Raw genomic sequence first — 23,866 nt, 5'->3', positions numbered from 1 at the left:
CTGATTTCAACTGATTTCACCTGAATGTGCTGCAAAGTGATTTTCTCGATAAAGGATTTTTTCATCATATTTTGGATACTTATGTCGGTCAATACAGTAACTGTTGCTCTTTGTCATAGCATTAAGTCCATTATGTTAAAGTGCATAATAAGGAACTGAACCAATGGAGAAGAAACTAGTTTCAACTGATTTCACCTGAATGTGCTGCTAATTAGTGTTCTATAAAAGAGATATTTTTTTCTCAAATTTTGGATGCTTATGCCACTCAATCAATTACTTGTTTTCTCACAGCATTGATAGTTCTATGTTATAGAATATGCACTGCGCTAATTATTGATTATGTTCATTTCACCTTTCGTTAGCAGTGAATGGTAAAAAACATGCACATAAGTAATTGAATACTGCCCCAGTGATATTAACGTGTTCTTTGTTCCCCAACCATATCCAACGCACAATTTATCCTTTTTCAATGTTGGGAAACTGACCTTCTTTAAATCATTACCTGCTACCAATTTACAGTGATTTTGAATGTAATCCCTGCTTAAATTCACTTTGCTTTCAAATTAGTTTTCGTTCATCTTTGATGCATGTGCATTTAGTAAACATGAAACTTTGATGGAGCATAACATCCAGGTTGACTATCATCTGAAACATATTCCATTTCGTGTAAAGGGAAAACATCTCAGGGAATTATATGAAAGGACCAGAGAACAATCAGTGATCACACGAGGTGTACGTCTATGGCTAGATAATGTATGAGATACATAAGTTCAGGACTAACACTTAAAATTAAAACTGCACAGAAGAGAAAAAAACCATTAGAACTGCTCACATGAGAGAAAGCATTAGAACCAAGCATAGTAGAGAAAGCATTAGAACTGCACACATGAGAGAAAGCATTAAAACTGTGCGTATTAGAGAAAGCATTAACGTACTGTCGGAAATGTTAGAAAAATGCTTTTTAGCCTGAATATCTTTAGAAAGGTGATAAATGTATTATGTTGTCAATATATCAACTCACCTATAGTGTACCTAATTTTTATTTCAATTGATTTAACATTCCCATGCATTTAAAGGGCAGTTTACAGGAGAGAATTTGGTACCAAAACAACAACAGATATCTGAAATAGTCTTTACATTTATGCTAATAATACAGGTGGTGTAAACATATAAATTAACATTTTTCTTAAACAAATAAATGTTGAATGTTTGTGTTACTTTACTTAATTATCGTTTCTTTATTGAAGAAACATTAATATATATGTTAAGTCTTGATAAATAAATTTCCCGTCATGCATGCACATCTTTATCACAGCGTCCACTATGGCCAACTATTTGCAGACGATTGTTGCGAAGGTTTATAAGTTTTTTTGTGCTCGAAAAAGACAGAGGTAAACCTTTCATTAGTATAGAAATGGTTTAATACAGAACTTGTAGAGCTATTGGTATGTCTTACCAACAAGTTTACAATATTGTAAACAAATCAGACAAGACAGGGACCGTCTTAAAAGCAAAACCAGGACGTCAAACCATCCTTGACAACTTTGACAAGGGAGTACTTAGACGGGCGGTCTACAAACTTTAGGAGAAGAATAATATATATATTCTAACGAAGCTACACCAGTTACTTCGTTAAATCTTTGGCCAATGTTCACAACTAGATTAAACTGACCGAATTACATCCATATTTTTTCAATTAAATATACTGTTGACATGCAAAACATTTATTAAAACGTTGCACATTTCAACAATCAATCGATAAGATAATACAAGTGATAGGATTCTTTCCAATGTACAGTAATTCGTATGTTTATTTCACAACAAACACACATACACAAATGATCCCTAACATAACCAATACGTATACTATACGTACACATATTCAACATTTTGACGAAAACATCTATTGAGATGACCCCTCGCCTAAGCGCGTGCTCAGGTGTCAATTTCACCTTTCGATACCTTGCATGCTGATGACGTAACACAGGCAGTTAATGTTTGAATCAAATAACGTCCCACTACCCCTTATTTTTCTAAGTTTTGGGTATTTTCATCAGTAAAAACGCATTTAAGGGCATGTCTCAAAATTGATTCCCTCGGTCTACATTAGGTAGATGTTTCTTAAAGTGATATTTGTTATTCAAGTAACTGTAATACCTCTGAATTTTAAATGTAAGTCAAAAGGCATTTTTCTAGCATTTCCGACAGTACTTTAGAACTGCACACAGGAGAGAAAACATTAGAACTGCACACGGCAGAGAAAGCATTAGAACTGCACACAGGAGAAAGAACATTAGAACATGCACACAGAGCGTAACATGGAAATAAAGTTTATCGGTGGGGGTGGAGGTCGTGTCTTATGTATCAAATAGGAAAGCATGGATTTATCCAAATGTAAATAACATTAGATAAAATGAAAATAATAGTAAATAAACATACTAGTAAACAGCAAGGAAGTTAATATTGAGAAATTTATATGTGTTCAATTTCATATATTCGTGAACTGAGTATTAATCCTTTGATTTTCATGTACAGTCTATTTCTACTCCTGCTTCTTGTCAAAACTAAACTGGTATTCAGAAGTTGGACGTGTACTTGTGGAAAATGGGAAAAAAGGATTCCTTATTCTAGATTCACTTTCAATAAAACAACACATTCTCATTGGGAGTTTAGAGAATACTGAAGAGACTGATGTATTGACATATTGAATCATTTATAGCCAATTGAAGAAGTAGAAGTGCACTTAGAGTAGCGACTTATAGAAGTGAGTGAGTGAGTATGGTTTTACGTCGCTTTTAGCAATATTTCATTAATATCATGGCGATGCTCATTAAAAATGGGCTTCACACATTGCACCCATGTGGGGAATCGAACCCGGCTGTTCCGTGTGACGCTTTAACCACTTGGCGACCCTACCACCGGACAGAAGACCGCCTCCATGGTGTAGTGGTTAGAGCGTCCGCCCGGAGAGCGAAAGGTCGCGGGTTCGATCCCCGACCTTGTCATACCAAAAGACGTTAAAATATGGTACTTGTTGGTCCCCACCACCCGACTTACAGAAAATAATTGTGATTACAGCAAGTAAACGCTTTCAGTTTGGGTTATGAATGTGGGGAATTCCCAGACCAAATGATAGTGGCTATCAATAAAACACTTAGGTCAAATAGGACGCAGATACAATGCTTACACTTACTATAAATAGACTCTCGTTCAACTCACAGTTACAGTTAAATGTAATAAATATGCAAACTCCAATAGAACTTTGGATATATACACATATGCGTTTTGCTTCATGGTTTAATATATACTCATTGGCGATGTTGATGGATATGTGTTGAAATATACGGTTGGCATGTAAAAATCTGACGTTTTTCCAAGCGAATACTGATTTGTAAAATGATGCAATTCGATTTAAAAATGAAAAGAAAAGCACAGAATTTTATGTTCTTTTTCTTCCTTTTAAGATATTGTGATAAACTACAGGTTACGTTTACCTTCCTTGATGGGCGTTTTAGAAGTTGGGTTCATGAAGAATGATAATACTTTTATGGGTATACAATGTCTTTATTGTGAAAAGGCGACGTTCCGACATAGATGCTAACGATTGCTTGACAACGACATTAGAATTCATATCAAAACACCGCCTTTCACAATAAAGAAGTTGTATGTCAATAAAAAGTATCCTCATTATACAGGTTACGTTGCGAATCATGTTAGAGAATGATGTATTTTATTTCATCCCATTTCCAAAATTTTAACATTGTTTTAAGTTTTTCCTTAGAATGTGATTTCTCTTTGCTGTATGGCAATACATCCCGTGAAAACGGCTAACCATATTTAAATACTGGCTAAAGAAATACGATATGTGGAAGTACTTTCTCAATGTACAGATTCCAAGAATGAGCTTGCGAGCCATCTACACTGAAACGAAAGTAGACCTGCTTTGACATGTTAAAACTTCCTCGTCGGAGGTCTAAGGTCATTAAATGCAAATGCGAAACATTCACAAGATGACTCATCAGCAGGCCAACTACAAACAGGTAGTGTCAGACAGACTATACAATCTTGTTCATGGAATTTATCATTGAAATGAACAACAAAACACTGACAGATTTCACTCTGAATTTCGAATTTGACCCCCCACCATATTCATGTGCACACAAAAACATAAAAACAGCGCTTGTAATTGGCGTGTTTGCACGAAATTGTTAACACGTGGAAATGGAATAGTCATTTTCTAAGAAGATAGCTGAAATGCTCTCACATGGGACAATATACCGATATCAGGAGATATACTATGTCTTAGTTCGTGATTGTGTTTGTGACCAAAGAAATATTGAATAACTGTTACACATATTCCTTGACTAAACTTGGCTGTCACGCCGCAGACCCGGTAATGATAGGTCAATGAGTGCTTGCGATTGCACGAGTAGTAACTATTTATCTATCTATGTATCCTCTTAACAATGCCTGTACGTGAGTTGTTAATCACTAACTCAGTGTGTTAGTTAGTGCGACCAAATAAATATAGACGCATTGAATAGCACTTACTCCGTGGCTAAACTATATGAGGTAACGATTTGCTGCCAGTTAATCTCACAGATGGGAGTTCATGTTTTGAAGATCCGAGTTGGAATTAGTCTTCAGCATCCCTCCTTGCCGTGAGCGGCGACCAACGGGATCGGGTGGTCAGGCTCGCTGATTTTGGCTGACACATGTCATCGTGTCCCTGTACAAATGCTTTTGGATTATCTGGCTCAGATCGCCGCCATATTGCTGAGTGCGGCGTTAAACAAAGAAGGAAGCTGATCATTTTGTGATCTGTGTATGGTGAAAGGGACATAACTCGATGGTGTTTACGGACACTAATACCGTGGTACGTTAACTGAACTTAACAGAATGAAACGCAAGAACAAATAACCATGCACACGGCCGTAGTTAACCTTCCCCTGCGAGGGACGGGGGTGTTACAGAACGGTGATATCCCTGCACTGTAACTTTAGCTGCCTATTTAAGCTGAATCGAAGGTATGACTTTGTTTCTTCGAACGCCACTTCAAACGCAACTACCTTCTTTCCATTGCTCGTTTTGAAATCATTTTTGGTAAAGACCATGATCCCTTTTATGTTGTCTAGACGCGTGGGTCTCTACAAAACTACACATTTTACAGAAGTGAAAAACACAAACACAAGTAAGGAATTCCTTGCATCTCAGCCTGTACATTTTACATTATCAACACCTGCAACAGAACAGTGATACCCCGGCACTGTAACTTTAGCTGCGTATTTAAGCTAAATCGAAAGTACAACTTCGTTTCTTGGAACTCGACTTCAAACGACCCTACTTGCTCTTCATTGTCACTCACCGTCTCCCGAGTTAAAGTCTTGTGGAATATCAATTGTCGATATGAGCAGAAGACAAGGATCGTCATCAATCAAACAGAAACAAGTGACTCAGGCTGATTTGATCAGGAAAGTCCAACATGATCCCTGTAGATATCGAGTTGGAGCCACGAATGACAGTACATTTCCCTGACAGCACCTCAGAGACGAGAAGAAAAAGAAAAGGACACGAAAGGGAAGATGATCGAAAAAAGAAGAAATATGTAACCACAGATTTGATGCGGGACTAAACATTTCAAGTGGTTTTTGCTACTGTGAAACATTTCATTGGAGCTTTGTAATCCTTCTGTGATATTCGAAACTTATATTCTTGAGCTGGGTAAATTTAACAACTTTAACGTATACAAACTCCAAAAGAACTTTGGATACATACACATACGTTCTATGTCTCATTGTTAATTACACACTCATTGGTGATGTTGATGGATATGTGTTAAGATATACTGTTGGTGTGTAAATATCTGACGTTTCTCCAAGCGAATACTGGTTTGTAAAATAAGGCAATGCTATTTAAAAATGAGATTGGTTTCACATGAATATTATCATCTTAGTAGAATCTCTGACAGGAGTGAGTGAGTAATGTTTTAAGTCGCTTTTAGCAATATTCCAGCAATATCACGACAGGGGAATGGGCTTCACATATTGTACTCATGTAGGGAATCCAAAGCACGCCCAAAGAAAATTTGCCCTTTATTAATCGCGATTACGCGAGTGGTAACTATTTAACTATCTAGATGTAACCTCTTAGCCTGTACGGGAGGTGTTATATTAATCACTACCCGAGTGTGTTAGGTTCAACACGACTATTGATTTAGTTTCCCATGGGAAGTCAACCTGTTGTGTAGCGTAATGTTTGTGACCAAAGAAATATTGAATAACTGTTACACTTATTCATTGAATAAACTCTGTGAGGTAATGGTAGATCTGGCTTGCAGGTAATCTCACCGTTGGGAGCTCATGTCTGGATCCGTGAAGATCTTGGTCAGATTTGACCTTCACGATCCATGCTTGTCGTAAGATACGACAAAAGGGATCAGGCAGTCAGGCTAAAGAATTTCGATCAGTCGATTTTCTGGTCCAGATCGCCGCCATATTGTGTTTGTGGGCTGTTTGTGTCTGGTCCAGACCGCCGCCATATTGCTTGAATATTGCTAAGTGAGGCGTTAAACAAACAAAGCAACATCATTTTTGGATAAGAAAAATGTGCACATGTGTATGGTGTAAGGGACAGGCAAAAGCGGGTGTTTGGTTTTCCAGTGTAGTAAAATAAAGTAATAGAGTATCGTAAATTAAAGAGAGAGAGATAGATTAGATGATAGAGAGAGAGAGAGAGAGAGAGAGAGAGAGAGAGAGAGAGAGAGAGATAGATAGAGAGAGAGAGAGAGAGAGTAGAGAGAGAGAGAGAGAGAGAGAGAGAGAGAGAGAGAGAGAGGGAGGGAGAGACACACAGGGGGTGCACACACAGGCAAACAGACAAACACAGACACATGAGAAATACACACACACACACAGAGGTGAATATCTGAGAAGTCTCCCATTAGTTTGTGAAACATTGTTAGGTCATGTTCGTCAGATGGAGTAAGCATCAGTCGTTATCACACGTAGTTTATTTATGTTGTGTCTTTATTATACGTACAGACACAAACACACATGATAAATACACACACAGACACACACAAACACACACACACACACACACACACACACACACACACACACACATGAACATCTGAAAAGTGTCCCAATAGTTTGTAAAGCATTTTCTTGGTCATGTTCGTCAGGTCGAGTAAACATCAGTCGTTATTACACGTTGTTCATTTATGTTGTGTCTTTATTATACTTACGATGAAAGACAATGAGAGAGTATATAACGTCAAGAAGAGGGAGAATGGCACACACACACAGACACACAAACACACACACACACATACACACGGTATTTCTGGCACCTCTGCTTGTACATTTTCAACACATGCAACAGAACACTGATATCCCTGCACTGTAACTTTACCTATGTAGGACATGTCAGAGGTGCAGAAAATAATTCGTTATCAGCATTTAAGCTGAATCGAAAGTGCAAAATCGTTTCTTGAAACTCGACTTCAAACGACACTACTTCCTCTTCATTGTTACTCAACGTCTCCCGAGTTAATGTCTTGTCAAATACTAATTGTCGATATGAGTAGAAGACAAGGATCGTCATAAATTGAACTGAAAGAGTTGACTCAGGCTGCTTTTTTCGGGGAAGTCCAGCATGATCCCTGGAGATATCGAGTTGGCGCCACAAATGAAGTGTCTTCAAGAATGTTTGGTTACAAGAATGATGGATACAAAGCCAAGACGGTTTGCTTTGCTACGTCCAAGAACCCAAGAAAGGAAGAGAAAAAACTCAATGACTTGAATAGCACAACGTGCATGTTTTCATATTTTTGTCCGAGAAAGAACGACGATCATAGTACACGTATACACGACACAATACACACTACACCTATAATGTCGATGACGATGTCATGTATGAGATACATACGGTTCAGGATATACACTGAAATAGAGACCTGCACATAGAAGAGAAAATAGTAGAATTACACACAATAAAGGAAACATCCGAACTCACAGAAGAGAAAGCATTAGAACTGCACATAGGAGAGAAAGCGTTAGAACTGCACACAGGGGAGAAAACATTAGAACTGCACACAGGAAAGAAAACATTAGAACTGTACACATGAGAAAAACAACACCATTAGAACTGCACACGGGAGAGAAAACATTACAACTGCACATAGGAGACAGAAGCATTAGATCTACACACAGGAGAACAAAAACCCCATTAGAACTGCACACAGGAGAAAAAAACCCAATAGAACTGTACACATAAGAAAAAACCCATTAGAACTGCACATAGGAGAGAAAGCATTAGAACTGCACATAGGAGAGAAAACATTAGAACTGCACATGTGAGAAAAAACATTAGAACTGCACATAGGAGAAAAAAGTTAGAACTGCACATAGGAGAAAAAAGCATTAGACGTGCACTCAGGAGAAAAAGCATTTGAACTGCAGGTAGGAGAGAAACCATTAGAACTGTACACAGGAAAGAAAACATTAGAACTGCACATGGGAGAGAAAGCATTAGAACTGCACATGGGAGAGAAATCATTAGAACTGCACATAGGAGAGAAAACATTAGAACTGCAAATGGGAGAGAAAACATTAGATCTGCACATGGGAGAGAAAATATTAGACTGACTGACTGACTGAGTTTAGTTTTACGCCGCTTTTAGCAATATTCCAGCAATATCACGGCGGGGGACACCAGAAATGGGCTTAACACATTGTGCCCATGTGGGGAATCGAACCCGGGCCTTCGGCGTGACGAGCCAACGCTTTAACCACTAGGCTACCCACCGCCCCGAAAATATTAGAACTGCACACAGAGAGAAAACATTAAAACTGCACATGGAGAGAAAATATTAGAACTGCACATAGGAGAGAAAAACATTAGAACTGCACATGGGAGAGAAAAAATGAGAACTGCACACAGAGAGAGAAAACATTAGAACTCCAACACAAGAAAGAATGTACTAGAACTGCACACAGGAGAGAAAACTTTAGAACTGCACACAGGAAAGAAAAGATTATATAGCGAAAAGCACAGTTGGATCCATTATGCACATAATTTAAAAACAAATAATGATGTATAAAGAAATATCTATGCGCATATTTATTAGGCAGGTACCAGTTCGTAAGGTAACACAGGGCTGACGGAATCGGGTGGTAGGCTCTCTGACTTGGTTGACACATGTCACCGTATCCCAGTTGCGTAGGTCAATGCTTATGTTGTTGATCACTGGATTGTCTTTTTCTTGTTACTATACCTATTTATATATACTTATTATATTTATTATACAGCTGTGATATATCCGAGTGTAGCGTTAAACAAAACTAACTTGATAGGATAAGAGTTAAAAGTCATGCCCTTGATAGAAAATAGACAACTCGTTGTTCATGAAACATCTAAGTTTGAGTACCATGCTGCTGTTTCCCATCTTAATGGAGGGCTATGAACTGTATTGCTCAATGTATGTAATTATTTAATCATATATAAATGGGTAATATTTATATTATATGTAACATGTGCTATTTGTCAAATATGTCGTCAAAATAAATGATAATAAATATCAGATCAAAATATCTGCAAAGGTATATGTACGAGGGCGATCAAAAGTATATGTAGAGTCACCAAGAATACGATACAAATGCAGTTATTTTTATGTTTTATTTTCTACACATATTATCTGTCAAGCTCAAGCACTTTGGGTTTGCTATGGTCCAGTCTCACGATCCCCGTTTTATCTGACCTTTATCTTGGTACCTTAAAAACGCAAAATCTGCAATAAATGCATAAATGGTTCTGCTAGACAAGTAGGAAGTCACCGCCACACTGACATGGAACGAGGACACACTATAGTCCGTTTGACTTCATTTTATACAGACGAAGTGCTCACTTACGCAAAATGTAATAATTGCAACAAAACCACAATTTTTCACAGTCACATGAAATTGACAGACCAACTCTGATGATTTGTCTTATAACTTGTTGTTTAAAAGTTGTTTAACAAACTATCATTATTTTGTTGTCACTTTTCTCTATTTTCTACGAGGTAGGTACACTTACTGGTAGAACAGCCAGGTGTGCGAGTTGTACGTGTGAAACTTACATTTCACTGCAAACGCTTGTTGATTACCTGGCTGTCCTACATTCAATCGGTTGAAAATGACGTCAAGCGGACTATACCAACTTCTGCAGCCATTATCACCCCCGTCTACCCAACTCCAACGATAAGCATACAAGGGACCTACACCAGAGTGTCATCACCAGCGGTAGGATGGTTTTGTCAGCATTAAAGAAAGTATATTACCTGATCATAGTTTAGCCTGAGTACCGTGTGTATCCCCTTCAACCAAAACTTTTGGTTATATATACTCCTGTGATTAGCGCTTGGTAGCGACAGCCACAACTATTTTTGATCCTGAAATTCCTAGATTTTTATATGGTATAAGTGGTAACTTTGTGAAACTTGTCAGCGACATTTATCAATCTTCAAGGAACCTGATGCCGAAATTTCAACAAATTCGATGAAGAGCTATTTGCTGGTTTATGTGACACTTTGCCTGAATAATTTGCTGATTCTCTGTCTAATTTCAATCAGGACACAAGCATACCCAAGCTGTGAGACAATGGGGACAAATCCGACCCTCACCTACAGTCGGGATAAGCTATTGTCAATCAATCAGCTGAGGAGCCATAAACTGGCCACTGATTTTCTCACTCCTGAACTGTTGACAGTGTTGCATAAGCATGGTATTTTCAAAACAAAAACAAAGAGAGGATCAAGAGGGGGCAGGAAAATTGCCAGGAAGATAAAGATTGTCAAAAATATCTTTCCAAGGAAGCATGCTAAACAGAGTGGTGGTATTAACTTTCAAAACTTGATTGAAGTCCCTACTACAGTCCCATCGCTTTCAGAGATTAAAGTCAATTTATGGAATGCCCAATCATGTCGGAACAAAACCTTGGATATTTATGACATGATTGTTGATGAAAACATGGACGTCCACGTGATAACTGAATCATGGTTACACAGTGCAGGAGACGAAGCCAAGATCGCTGAAATGACCCCTCCATCATATTGTCTAATGCACTGCCCAAGACTTGGCGGTGTCGAGGAGGAATTGCCATTATTTACAGATCTTGTTGAGACATTCATGTCCAACAGCAAGACACAGTCTCCTTACAAATCATTCGAACTGTTCGATGTTCTAGTCACTTTACTGGTCAATCAACAGCACGGTTGATGGGTATATACAGACCCCACCATCTGCACGGAATAAGTTTACTTCTTGTGCTAAGATCAACACTGTATTTTTTGGGAGATTTTAAAGTTCACTTTAACACAAAGCCAAATGTGAAAAATATCCTTGACCTTCTCAATACTTATTCCCTCAAGCAATTCGTCCTTAAACCTACTCACAAATCAGGGAACATTTTGGTCTGGATTATTACCCCGGTTGATGGGGACATTGTGAGAGATGTAGTTGTCGACAGACAAGCATCTGACCTCAGTATTGTAACATTAACCCTCTGTATTTAGAGGCCACAAAATCAGAACCGCATGGTTTTGTGTAGGAATCTAAAGAAAATCTATGAAAATGCTTTCAATGAGGACCTGAAGTCATCGGAACTTCTTCAAAATCCTCCTGCATCTGTTGAAAATCTTGTGTCACTGTACAACAGTACCTTGACTGCACTTCTTGACAAGCATGCTCCGGCTGTTGAGAAGCAGATAATACTCCGTCCACATGGTCAACATGGTCCACGAGGTCAAACGTCAGCGACGTCGAGCAGAGCGCCAGTGGCGTAAATCAGGACTGGAAGTACACAGACAGATCTTCCGACAACACAGAAATCACGTAACTTCAGTTATCAGGCAAGCCAAGAGAGATCACTGTCTAAATGAGATTGGAATCTGTCGTGGTAAACCTGACCGTCTGTACAGATTCATGAAATCGCTGATGGGTAGTAAGAACGAAGACCAACTTCCTAAATAAAGTAATGACACTCTTCTTGCAGACACTTTCAACAAATTCTTTATGTCAAAGATAGAGATGATAAGGGACTCTCTGATATCTACATCTCCAGACAATGAGGTAGATGAAAGTCCTACTTTCAGTGGACATATTCTCAGTAACCTGGAGCCTTTCACAGATAAGGAGGTCAAATCACTGGTAATGGGAGCTAAGCCTACAACATGTGAATCTGATCCAATGCCGACCAAACTTGTTGTGAAACACCTGGACTTGCTCATTCCTATAATCACTGAGATTGTGAACAAGAGCCTACAATTAGGTGTATTTCCAGAAGCTTTTAAGAATTCCTTTGTTCGACCACTACTCAAAAAGCGCGACCTTGAGGAGTCTGAGCTAAAATAACTTCCGTCCAGTATCCAATTTAGCTTTCCTCTCCAAAATCGTGGAGAAGGCTGTCAGTGTGAGGCTGAAGAACAATCTGACAGGGTGTGACCTAGTGGACTAGTACCAGTCTGCATACCGGGAACATCACAACACTGGAGACAGCTCTTATACATGTCAGTGATATCCTGAGACAAATTGTGGATAGAGGGGACGCAGGGGCCTTGATGCTCCTAGATCTATCATCGGCCTTTGACACATAGATCACAGTGTCCTGCTTACAGGTCCTCATAACAAGATATGGAATCTCTTGGACAACCCTCCGGTGGATTGTGTCCTGGTCTCCATAACAGATGCCAATGTGTAACCATCAGGAACAAGGCATCAGACAGCGTTACCGTACCACACGGTGTGCCACAAGGCTCCGTATTGGGTCCCACTGTTGTTTGTTCTGTACACTGGTCAGTTGCTGACATTATCTCAACTCACAATCTGCAGCACCATTCATATGCAGATGATAACCAACTCATCAATGCAATAACTTGCAAAAATCCCAATGATGGTCTAGCTGGAATTTCTGACTGTACCAGACACATCAAATCTTGGATGACAGATCATATGCTGAAACTAAATGACACCAAGACTGAAGCTCTTCTGATTGGATCCAAACAACTGCTGTCGAAAATCCCTACCAGATCTGTGACAATAGCTGATACTGTCACCCCTATCTGTTCCACTGCAAAAAATCTTGGTATTGTCATTGACTCCTCAATTTCGATGGAAGCTCAAGTCTCTCAGATCTGCAAAACCTGCCATTTTCACCTTCGTTCCATCAGTAACATCCGTCCCTATTTCTCAGTGGATGTTACCCATGCCTTGGTCAGAGCCCTCATAACCTCCAGAATGGATTATTGCAACAGTGTATTATTTGGCATTCCTCAGAAACTCTGTGACAGACTCCAAAAAATCCAAAACACTTCTGCCCGCATCATTTATCGTCTCCCTAAACGCTGTCATATCAAGCCAGTACTGAAGGAGCTTCACTGGTTGCCCATCAAAGCCAGGATCGAGCATAAGATACTGTGTCTGACCTACAAAGCCAAGCACGGTCTCCCCAATACTTGTCTAACATGTTGTCACCACACTCCAATTCACGCAATCTTCGTTCCAACAGCCAGGATCTTCTCACTGTGCCTTCCTTCAGACTGAAAACTTTTGGACAGCGTTCTTTCACCTATGCAGACCCTACTCTCTGGAACTCTCTTCCTTATGACCTCAAAACTATTGACAATTTCGACTTGTTCAAGTCCAAACTTAAAACCTAATTCTTCCAGCAGTATCTACCTTAATGTGCTCTTGTAATACTTCTGTACATATGTTCAAACTTGACTCTGTAGCGCCTTGAGCATGTCTGTCGAGGTGGATTGGGCGCACATATAAATATGCATTATTATTATTATTATTATATCCCCACACCAAAGACCCCGCACACACGCTCACGCACGCACACACACGCATACGCACATATTTCTTTATAAAATAAATTCCATTAGGTTTGAAAGGCAAAATGAATAATGTGTATTTGATCACTGATAATTCATCTGACCTACTTACGGGCAGTTAAAAAATACCCGCTTACACACTGCTCCTTGTAAGTTTAGTTATGTATTTCCTAATTTAAATATCACACAATAAACCGAGCGATATCACGGTAGGACATATCATTCTCCTCTGTTTTAGCCTTAATGAGCGCGTATCTTGCACGTGGGTGACAATAGACACAGATGTTGAGTCAGTAATATAAACAACAGGGGCGTTGTCCAACTTTGTCTCATGAACGTATGGTCCCACGTAACAGTTATTGTTTGTCTGTTGTTTAACGCCGCACTCAGTAATATTCCACCTTTATGGCGGCAGTCTGTAAATAATTGTATCTGGTCCAGACAACCCAGTGATCACCATCATGAGCATTGGTCTGAGCATCAATTGGGATACGGTGACATGTGTCAACAAAGTCTGACCACCCGATTCCGTTAGTTGCCTCTTACGACACGCATGGGTTGCTGAAGGCCCAATTTGCTGTGTAACTGAATCTTGTGGAGGTAACTTAATGAAACTTTATAAGATAAATTGATTTAACATACTCAGGTAAAATGTCTTTAATAATGAAACACTTTGTGTAGGTAACTTCGTGATCAAAGAGAAATTAATTTACCTACTCAGATTTACTCCGTCTCCGAAACTACAAGCTATAGTTTAAGAAATAACTCTGACATAACTCTGAAATGTACAGTCGAAATGCCCCTTATGCCAAACCCTTTCTACCCGACACAATAAATTTATGGAATGCCCTACCAAATTCCAAAGAGTCATGCAGTCTGAAAGAATTTTAAAACCTAATTACAAAAACCGAAAACAAGATTTATATTGATCTTAATTATGGCTCTTGTTTTTGTTAAATCGTTCATTGCTGCCTCGGGCTCGGATCTAGCGACCCAAACGCCGATAAGTATAACAGACATTTAATAGACAGTAGTTGCTCTTGTGGATATCAACTACCCGTTATAAAACAAAGAATTTACTCCTTGTATAAACCAGAAACAACCTTTTCGTGATTGATATACATTCCTACAATAGCTTGTGAGACACACACCACTGTAAGTCTCTAATTACGACTACTTAGAGAATAGTTGTATTTGATGTAGTCTGTATATATTTATATGTACTTAAAAATATATTTATGCAATAGTTAATAGCGATGACGTCACATCCTCCATTTCATTTTATATATTTTGTTGCATGGGAGCGGTGTTAACATAAGCAGTAATTCATTTTCATAAATAATAAAAAAATATGTTTAAACCAAAATGACTTTCAAACTTCATAATAGTCAATATACATGTGTTATCAAAATTACATATTCTTCTGAATAAATAAAATATTCAATGAACTATTTCTTCTGTGTAAATATAATCTTTGATAATCTATTTCATTAATCAAATCATCAATGAACTATGCCTCCTGTGGGTACTGGGCTCGGCTGATCCCACTTTCATTGTAGGGATGTGGAAACACCACCTATGCGCACTGAACCATTAATTAATGTGTCTCACAACTGGGAGTTCTCACAAATGGGAGGACACCACCGAAACAAATCATCAAAAATGCAAATTCAACTTATAAAGTTGAAAAATAACGAGATGAAAAAAACCGCGCGAAATCGGAGTTTCAACAGCTGGGCTGCGCTCATGGCACATGCACAGTGAAATAGGTTCGTGCAGCTTAGAAGCGGGTTGTCCAGTGAATACTCGGTGAAGGCTTTGGTGTGAGCTATTTTTCTAATGTTTTGTTGATGTTTCACAGGCGCGAGCTTTTCATATGTTATGACAGTAGATTACCGATTTAACTGTTTATATAATTTCATTTGTCTATTTCACCACCCGCTCTTCTTACCGAGTCACTTTCTCAGTTCGATACTTAAGAGCATTGTCATTATTTAGCATTGACAGAATTTCTAACTGTGACATAGATATGTCGTTGTCATAGACAAACTCAACGTCTGTTTTATTGACACCTCTAGCTCATTATTCTTATCACCAAACAGCCTGACAAAGAAAGCAGTATAACTCGCCTTATCAAGCTGCATTCGCTCTTGCTACCAGTATCAGTTACGCCTTGTCTGTGGTGTTGGCAAATCTTGTGAGGTGCTTGTTTCGAGGGATTAAAAGGTTCAGTGGTGAACAGAGGGCGATGAGGTGCCTCTTTGTCCTCTCAAGTGTCCCTGGCTGTCCCAGTAGAACAGCACTTTATCTCTCTTAGAGCTCAGCCAAATATGCCACACGTACCAACTCGTAATTCGTAAGTCTATTCAGCTCACAACTGTAAAATATTGTTCGGCGGTACATTATTGGAAAATTATTGCACTGCATGTGACCTTTCTTAATAGTCTCACAGTGCCTGAACCATGTTATTTCTTCTTCCGCTCAGCGTTTGCTGTAATAACGCCATACATCAGCTTTAAGTTGTCCACATTTGTTTCACTAGCGCAAAAGTATGCGACAACAAACAATGCCATATCAAATTATATAATTCTGTGAGACAATTCGCAGACCTTAAGTCTGACATAGACGTAGATCTCGCATGTTCAGTTCACATCTGATTGATTGATTGATTGGGGCCGAAAATATTGATTCCGACATGAATCCAATATCTCATTAAGTTATTTTTTTCCTAAGTAAGTAGAGTGCCTTCAACAACATTGGAGATAAATGTATCGCTGTTCTTCTGATATTCCCCCGAACTGAAGCTCTACCCATTTTAGGTACAAAGTGTATGTTACAGAATAGTAGGGAATAGTCTTAAGACTTTTCAACTTTGACCAGGATTCTTCGAACTTGTAACAGTCGCTTCAGAAGATCAAAAGAGAAAGGGGTAGTGCGCGATGTACTAGCGACGCAAGTTCTTCTCCATCACACATATAATCGTATAGATACCCAGTGATTAGTGATCGCGTTGAAGCAACTTATTAAAATTTACGACAGACACTATCAACTGCAGTAGTACTGCCATACCTATCATCGTATTTATTACTCTCTTACATAAGGTAACATATCACAGGGTTGTCATGGTAACGATAATTTGACATACTATTTATTGTCTTACTCTTAATCAGCGATTAGAAGTTAAATCAGTTTTGAGATCAGCATGTTAAGAGAAAAGAAGCTGTAAAACGAAAAGTATTGTGATCGAATCTATTGGCCTTTGTAAAAGCAAGTTTCAAGCCACCTACATAAAAACCTGTTTTCATGATAAATATCTGCGAATCGGTGGCATGATTCCGACCATATCATGAACATGTGTTTGTGAATCATAATCAAATAGTGATGTTACAAGGTGCCCATGCAGCGTCAACAAGACATGCAAACGCACGAGAATTGCAATACGGGCCCCTGCACCAATGATTCTCCGTGACCTGGAGACACTTGTGATTGAGCGTATGTAGGGACGTAGTCTGTCATACAGACCCTGAAGCAAATATGTCCAAGCCCACGCAAATCTAGAAAATGTGGCAAGTCTAGATTTCCACAGCTTCAGGAGAATGTCTCAGGGCTCCTTTTTATTATATTTTTCTTTATTACTATGAACTTTTTTCTGTAAAATATGCTCATTTCAGAGACCAGTTGTTAGTCTAGTAGGTACGGGTAGAAGACCAAAGACAAAATGGATACTCGTGCTGTCATACTTTTGAATTATATGTAAACATTCGTTCTTGTCTCGGGATAAATGTATATTTTCCAGTTTCAACCAAATGTACATTAGAAGGATATCGAAATCTAGGTTAAGCTATTTGAATTATATTTACAATTAAAAGACCCAAACAATGGTCTGTTGTCCAAATGTTTGGATTTCCATATCTTGTCCCAGTCTGTCTCACAGTCACAGAACTATATTATTTCCCCTTCTGTCCAGCCCTTACTGTAATATGTATACTGCACTACTGTATATGTTGCACATATACTACACAATGTATTATGCATGTATTCAATGCTATGCTAAGCAACGTCCACTCGTATTCAAGATAACACCTGGTTAGAGATGCAAACAAATGTGTATTCGTATGTGCATTTTAATGAAATGAGGAACCAAGCAAGCAAAAGTCATGGTATGCATACAAATCAAGTTGGTGCACTGGAACTCGTTATCATCGGAGGAAGCTAACAGTTTACCTGTATGGACGATCTATTATAAGTACGTGCTGTCTGTCTGTAGTGTGCAGAACCGTTACATAGCATGTAGAGCACGGACACACTGATCGCGCATCCCACACACTCACGTGCGCGTGCTTCACACATGCCAGTGCGTTGCACCGTTAACGTCTGGCGGTGAGTGTCACGGACTGAAGACGTGAAGGGAGGCGTTGACAACTTCATGAGCGCATATTATCATGCTATATCTAAATCATATAAATTGTTCATTTAAATCACATGTGAATCTCTGCAAAAGCGCAATGTTACTGTTAACAACACAGTTTTATGCACAGTTATACTGATGTTAACATATGTAAAGCATGTAGTCATGATGACTATCGACAGTGACTGTTCATGAGATCGTTCAAGGGCATTATGGGTATTTCAAACAAGTTATCTCATGACTGTAATAGTATTCATTTGTCTTGACTCAGACTAATCGCCCACCTTGAGTTTAATAGACTCACACACTTCATCGAAGTGCTGTTGGCTACCTTTCTCGCAGGCCCGTCCCCAATCTTAATGAGGATGCATTACCCCACTGGTCACCCATGACGCCTCAACTTTCTTATTCAAGAACAGTTGGCGCTGCTCGGGGTCCGGTAAGATCTTCACTGATAATAATTCGTGTCAACTGACAAGTTATGAGTTCTCCTAAGGTCCTCATATAGCTTCCGGTTTCGATTACGATTTGTGAATCTTAAATCTGAATCCTATATGTGTTATTCAGAATGGTTGTATTGTATTCTCTCTTCAGAAACAGTTTTAAAAAGGAAGCAATAAAACTATTTTTTTCAATGGCAATGCTAGAGAATAAAATTTTATATATACACATATTTCACTTTCTGAATGAAAGCATGTATGAAACTATCTGCTGTGTCCATATATGAAAACAACCATAGGAATGTGGTTGTCCTGGTCACGTGTCCTCGTTGATCATGGCGGGTCTGTTTGCTGGCCTAGTGGTTATTTTCAAAGCGTTCGCTCGTGGATCGGGTTCAGTTTCCCACATTTGCATAATGTGTGAGGCCACCTCCGCCCGCGATATTGCTGGAATATTGTTTAAATTGGCGCAAGCCATACTCACTCACTCGTTGATTACAGAGTAACAGCATGCACGAAAACGCAGTTAGGTGATATTATATGTTATGACATCGTGTCGAGGGAAATATGGGGTTTTATTTGTACAACCTTACTCGGGACTGATAAAACCCCATATTTCCCTCGACACGATGTGATAACGCATTTATCTAGCCGAATGTTTTTATTAAATCAAAAGAAAACAATACGCATCGAATCTACTTGTTTTTATTTATGTGAGATGTCAAGTTGACAACAGCTGATCGATTGACCTCAATGCAGCGCACGTTACTAAAGGCTTGGCGATGCACGCTTTTCTCACTCCGCGTGGCCACCGAGGCGTGGCAGGATAATATGACTTTTGTACTGCCTGCTCGCGGATCGTGACGGGTGTACATGGTATTTTATCAGAGTCACGTGAACCAATCAAAACTCGACATTCTTACATGAGGTTGGATAACAGCTTTTACTGACATTATTGTAACATGCAATTTGTATGTGTCTCTGTATGGTTCATACACGGACATGGGCGACGGCAAAATAGCCGGGGCTGCATGAAATACATGGACAGTGTCGGTTATAATGGAGTGAGTGGGTGAATTTAGTTTTACCCGCTTTTAGCAATATTCCGGCAATATCACGGCGGGGACACCTAAAATGGGCTTCACACATTGTACCCATTTGGGGAATCGAACTCGGGTTTTCGGCGTGACGAGCGAACGCTTTAACTCATTAAGGCCGAGGGACGCATATATGGGGCAAATTAATCAGCTCCTCACAGGGAGTGACGTGTTTATAGGGCAGGTAATTAGCAGTTTCTCACAGCGAGAGACACATACAGTCGTCAACAGAAAGCACCTCTTATTCAGCGAGAGACGCACATGTGTGTTGTTCTTTTAAAAATCGCACTGTACCTATTATTTCAACCAATTCAGCAGTACTGAGCAAATGTTAGCTTTTTTTACGAGAGATCCCACCTTTAGTATCAATCAGAAGAAGTATTTAAAGTGTTTTGATAACAATTGCTAATCATTATCATAGGCTTGTACAGCGTTTAGCAAATGAACGTATGTCGGCGAGAGGGGATTATGATGTTTTACAGAGGTAAGTGCCTGGTACTCTTCCTGGGAATGGATACTAAAATACTTCGTATGCACCTTGATTGAATTAGATGTAGTGGTTTAGAGGTTACTAAAAATTATATTTCCTTCAACTACCTAATAAATAGGGAACAATATACGAAATTTCAAGGACATACAAAGAATTCAAACACAATAGAATAGTTTGAATTTACTTTGTAGGCATCATTACGTTGTCATGTTTCATATACTGAAACATAATGTATAAACACAAGTAATTATACATCCAAGCTCGAATAGATTAAACATAATTGAACCTACTAATTTGAAGTTTACTGAATTGTAACTAGTTGTTTTCCATAATCTAAAGTTCGTAATGTTACCTAATCGAATATAAAGTGATAAGTCGCGCCTTTGCATCGAATACATATATACATGTCAGTGTTATTACAACAATGAAATGTTTTACTACGTTTGTTACAAAAGACAGTAAGTTGGTAATTCATAACATTGTCACACATGGACAGAAGTAATATCATAAGTTATTACATGTAAGCCATACAAAGGTATTTCAAGCATTTTTATTCAAGCTGTTTAAAGTTTCATGTTGATTTGAATTGTCAGTTTTCTATGCAATTTACATGAGCATTCTGTAAAACGTTTGCATTTGATCTGTGTAATTGTCAAATCCGGTGCAATTATCACCTGTATCAATCAACTCAGTCTCTATTGATCCATCGTCAATAAAAGCTGGATAGTATATCAGTTACGGTATCGATACACATGCGTATAATCATTCAAGCAGATTACAGTAATGAGATAATTGAACGCCTCTTTCGACCTTGAAATAACAGCCTCTGGTAGAATGCATATGTAGTTACGTCCTTGTTGAAAGGTTTGTCCCGTGACAAGTGTAAAATAAATAGATGCGCTGTTATATCATTGGACATCTTGCTTTATGGAGTCACGCCCCTCTCTGTGATGTTTATACATGCATGCACATCTGTAATCTTATGAACCTCGTTTGCATTCAGTAAAGATATAGGCACGCCCACCTTCATAAATATTGGGGGTGGGGGTGTCAACTGCAAGTTTATACACTATAATAATTCAGTATAGTGTCAGCTCGTGAATTCTGTAATGCGTGTACTCTAGTTTGGATAGTCATTCGTATCAAGGTGAAGATTATATTTACATGTACAGCAAACCATTATGTTTTATGTACTAGTTGTGTGCATAAAATGTATATGAAAATAAATACTACCTCTACTCAGTGGTTGGATTTCAATCGCTTTGTTTTACTTATCGAAAAACACTAAAATGAGGACAAATAAACTCGTCAAAGTGACTATCTACTCCTATTTGTCTTATGTGTATATGTCATACATCGTTACCAGTGTGTATGTTTACAATACACAAACTGTTACATGATACTAGCTTGAGTTGATAAAGCCGAAACCCAGCATATCGACTGGTCAAGGATATAGCCAATAACCAATCTCTATCCAAGCTGCTGAGTGACCAAACGTGCTCTTCAGAAATTGCGCCCACGCCCCGTCACCATTTTTTCCCTCTGTGACAGGTATCTCATGATACGATTGGTCGCAGATAACATATGACCAGCCACTATACTGAACAGTTGAGATACCAGTGTGTATGTTTACAATACACAAACTGTTACATGATACTAGCTTGAGTTGATAAAGCCGAAACCCAGCATATCGACTGGTCAAGGATATAGCCAATAACCAATCTCTACCCAAGCTGCTGAGTGACCAAACGTGCTCTTCAGAAATTTCGCCCACGCCCCGTCACCTGTCCTTTCCTCTGTGACACGTATCTCATGATACCATTGGTCGCAGATAACATATGACCAGCCACTATACTGAACAGTTGAGATACTAGTGTGTATGTTTACAATACATAAACTGTTACATGATAGCTTGAGTTGATAAAGCCGAAACCCAGCATATCGACTGGTCAAGGATATAGCCAATAACCAATCTCTACCCAAGCTGCTGAGTGACCAAACGTGCTCTTCAGAAATTTCGCCCACGCCCCGTCACCTGTCCTTTCCTCTGTGACAGGTATCTCATGATACGATTGGTTGCAGATAACATATGACCAGCCACTACATTGAACAGTTGAGATACCGAACGTTCTATTCGGGAAATTTGATGACGCCCTATCACGTGACTCTTTGTTTTATGTCTATGCAAGGAATATGTAGTATACATTTTGTATATGTATGTTTGTATGGTCACGTATGTTTTCTGCATTAAATCTGTATGAAATAAAGTGGAATGCTATGAATGTGCTTTGTGCTAGTCACAGACTAGCGTTATAGTACTTTCATTAAAATAATTCGTAAACACTAGAAATGTATCGGCAAAACCGCTAATTTCGTCGAAGATTATAAAGTATGAAAGTAAATTCTTCTTTACAGTATGTCATTGTCATAGATGTTTTGTAAATTTAAACCTCACACAATGATATAAGAGAGAGTGTTATGGGCAAAACACTTATTTTCCTAAAACTATATTTTTCAAAATAATTTTCCGTTAAATTTCTAGTTTTTTATTTAACCAAGTGTAATTTTGCTCTTATTTCGTTTAACACCATTGCCACTTTTTAATAACCCTCAAAAAGAGAGGTAACTGTCTCAGGGCATGCCACTTGAGGCCATGTGCTTGCACAGTAAACAACCACCACGAGAATGTCCAAAGTAGTGGTAAGCATAATTATTGTATTTTTCATGTTTCATGAATTGTAATTTGTTAAAGTAACTTTAATCTACCTTTTCATGTAAGTCATGGTAATTATTGTGTAGGAATTGTACTTTATTTGGTAATTTTTGTGGCAAGTTGTAAGTTGGTCAAAATTATATGAATACATGTTTTCATGGCATAAGGTTAACATTTTCTCAGTGCTTTTGAAGAAGTTTTCATGTACTCAGTGCTTTATTGTATTTCAAACGTGCTTAGGAGCATATAACAATATTTTGTGATTTTGTCTTTTTAATGACTTTGGGAAGTGGCAGTACAGCCATTAAATGCTCATGTAGCAAGTTAAATTAACCGTTTATGTTTTACGACGGTTAAAATGTGTCATTTCGACTCACAAGTTTTCAGCGACACGGTAACGTTCCTAATGTTTACATTCCCACAATGCAATTGTGGAATGTCGCTTGACTACTCAACTTCCTCTGGATGTACTGATCTAAACTTACGCTGGTAGTAGAAATGCAACGTGCATATTGCCCCATATGGTTTACGTTAATGACAGATGTAATTAAAATAATTCAGAGAAGATATTTAATCCGAACGTAAACCGTCATCAAACTGTTATCATTTGGGTTTTTCTGGTAACGTTCGTCTTAACGTAGGGGGCAGACACATCAATAGAACAGCGCACCAGTTAGCCCTGTGCGAGGATTCTTAATTTAGGTCACCGACACCGTCGTTTGTTTTCTGCCTTAAATTAATCGTAATTATCTTTAGAAAGTATTAAATTTGGCATCTTAGAAAAGAAATACACTTCGCCCTACCACCATGTATAGTGTAATAAAACACACTTTTGCCCAGAACTA

The 23,866-nt window shown here is 38.6% G+C and overlaps 1 protein-coding gene and 1 long non-coding RNA gene across 4 annotated transcripts in view; one reads left to right on the top strand and one right to left on the bottom strand.

Annotated features, from left to right (window-relative positions):
- LOC124253573 overlaps positions 1 to 23,866 on the bottom strand; it is a 225,898-nt gene that overhangs the window by 112,800 nt on the left and 89,232 nt on the right. The window lies entirely within an intron of this gene.
- The window catches only part of LOC124253568, a 229,189-nt gene that overhangs the window by 138,713 nt on the left and 66,610 nt on the right, over positions 1 to 23,866 (top strand). The gene's annotated exons all lie outside the window — the stretch shown is intronic.

Source organism: Haliotis rubra, unplaced genomic scaffold, assembly GCF_003918875.1.
Source record: "Haliotis rubra isolate DU_JTF1 unplaced genomic scaffold, ASM391887v1 Scf544, whole genome shotgun sequence".
Lineage (NCBI taxonomy): Eukaryota > Metazoa > Mollusca > Gastropoda > Lepetellida > Haliotidae > Haliotis > Haliotis rubra.
Note: the sequence above shows the minus strand (reverse complement) of the source record. Positions and strands in the feature narration are given on the sequence as shown.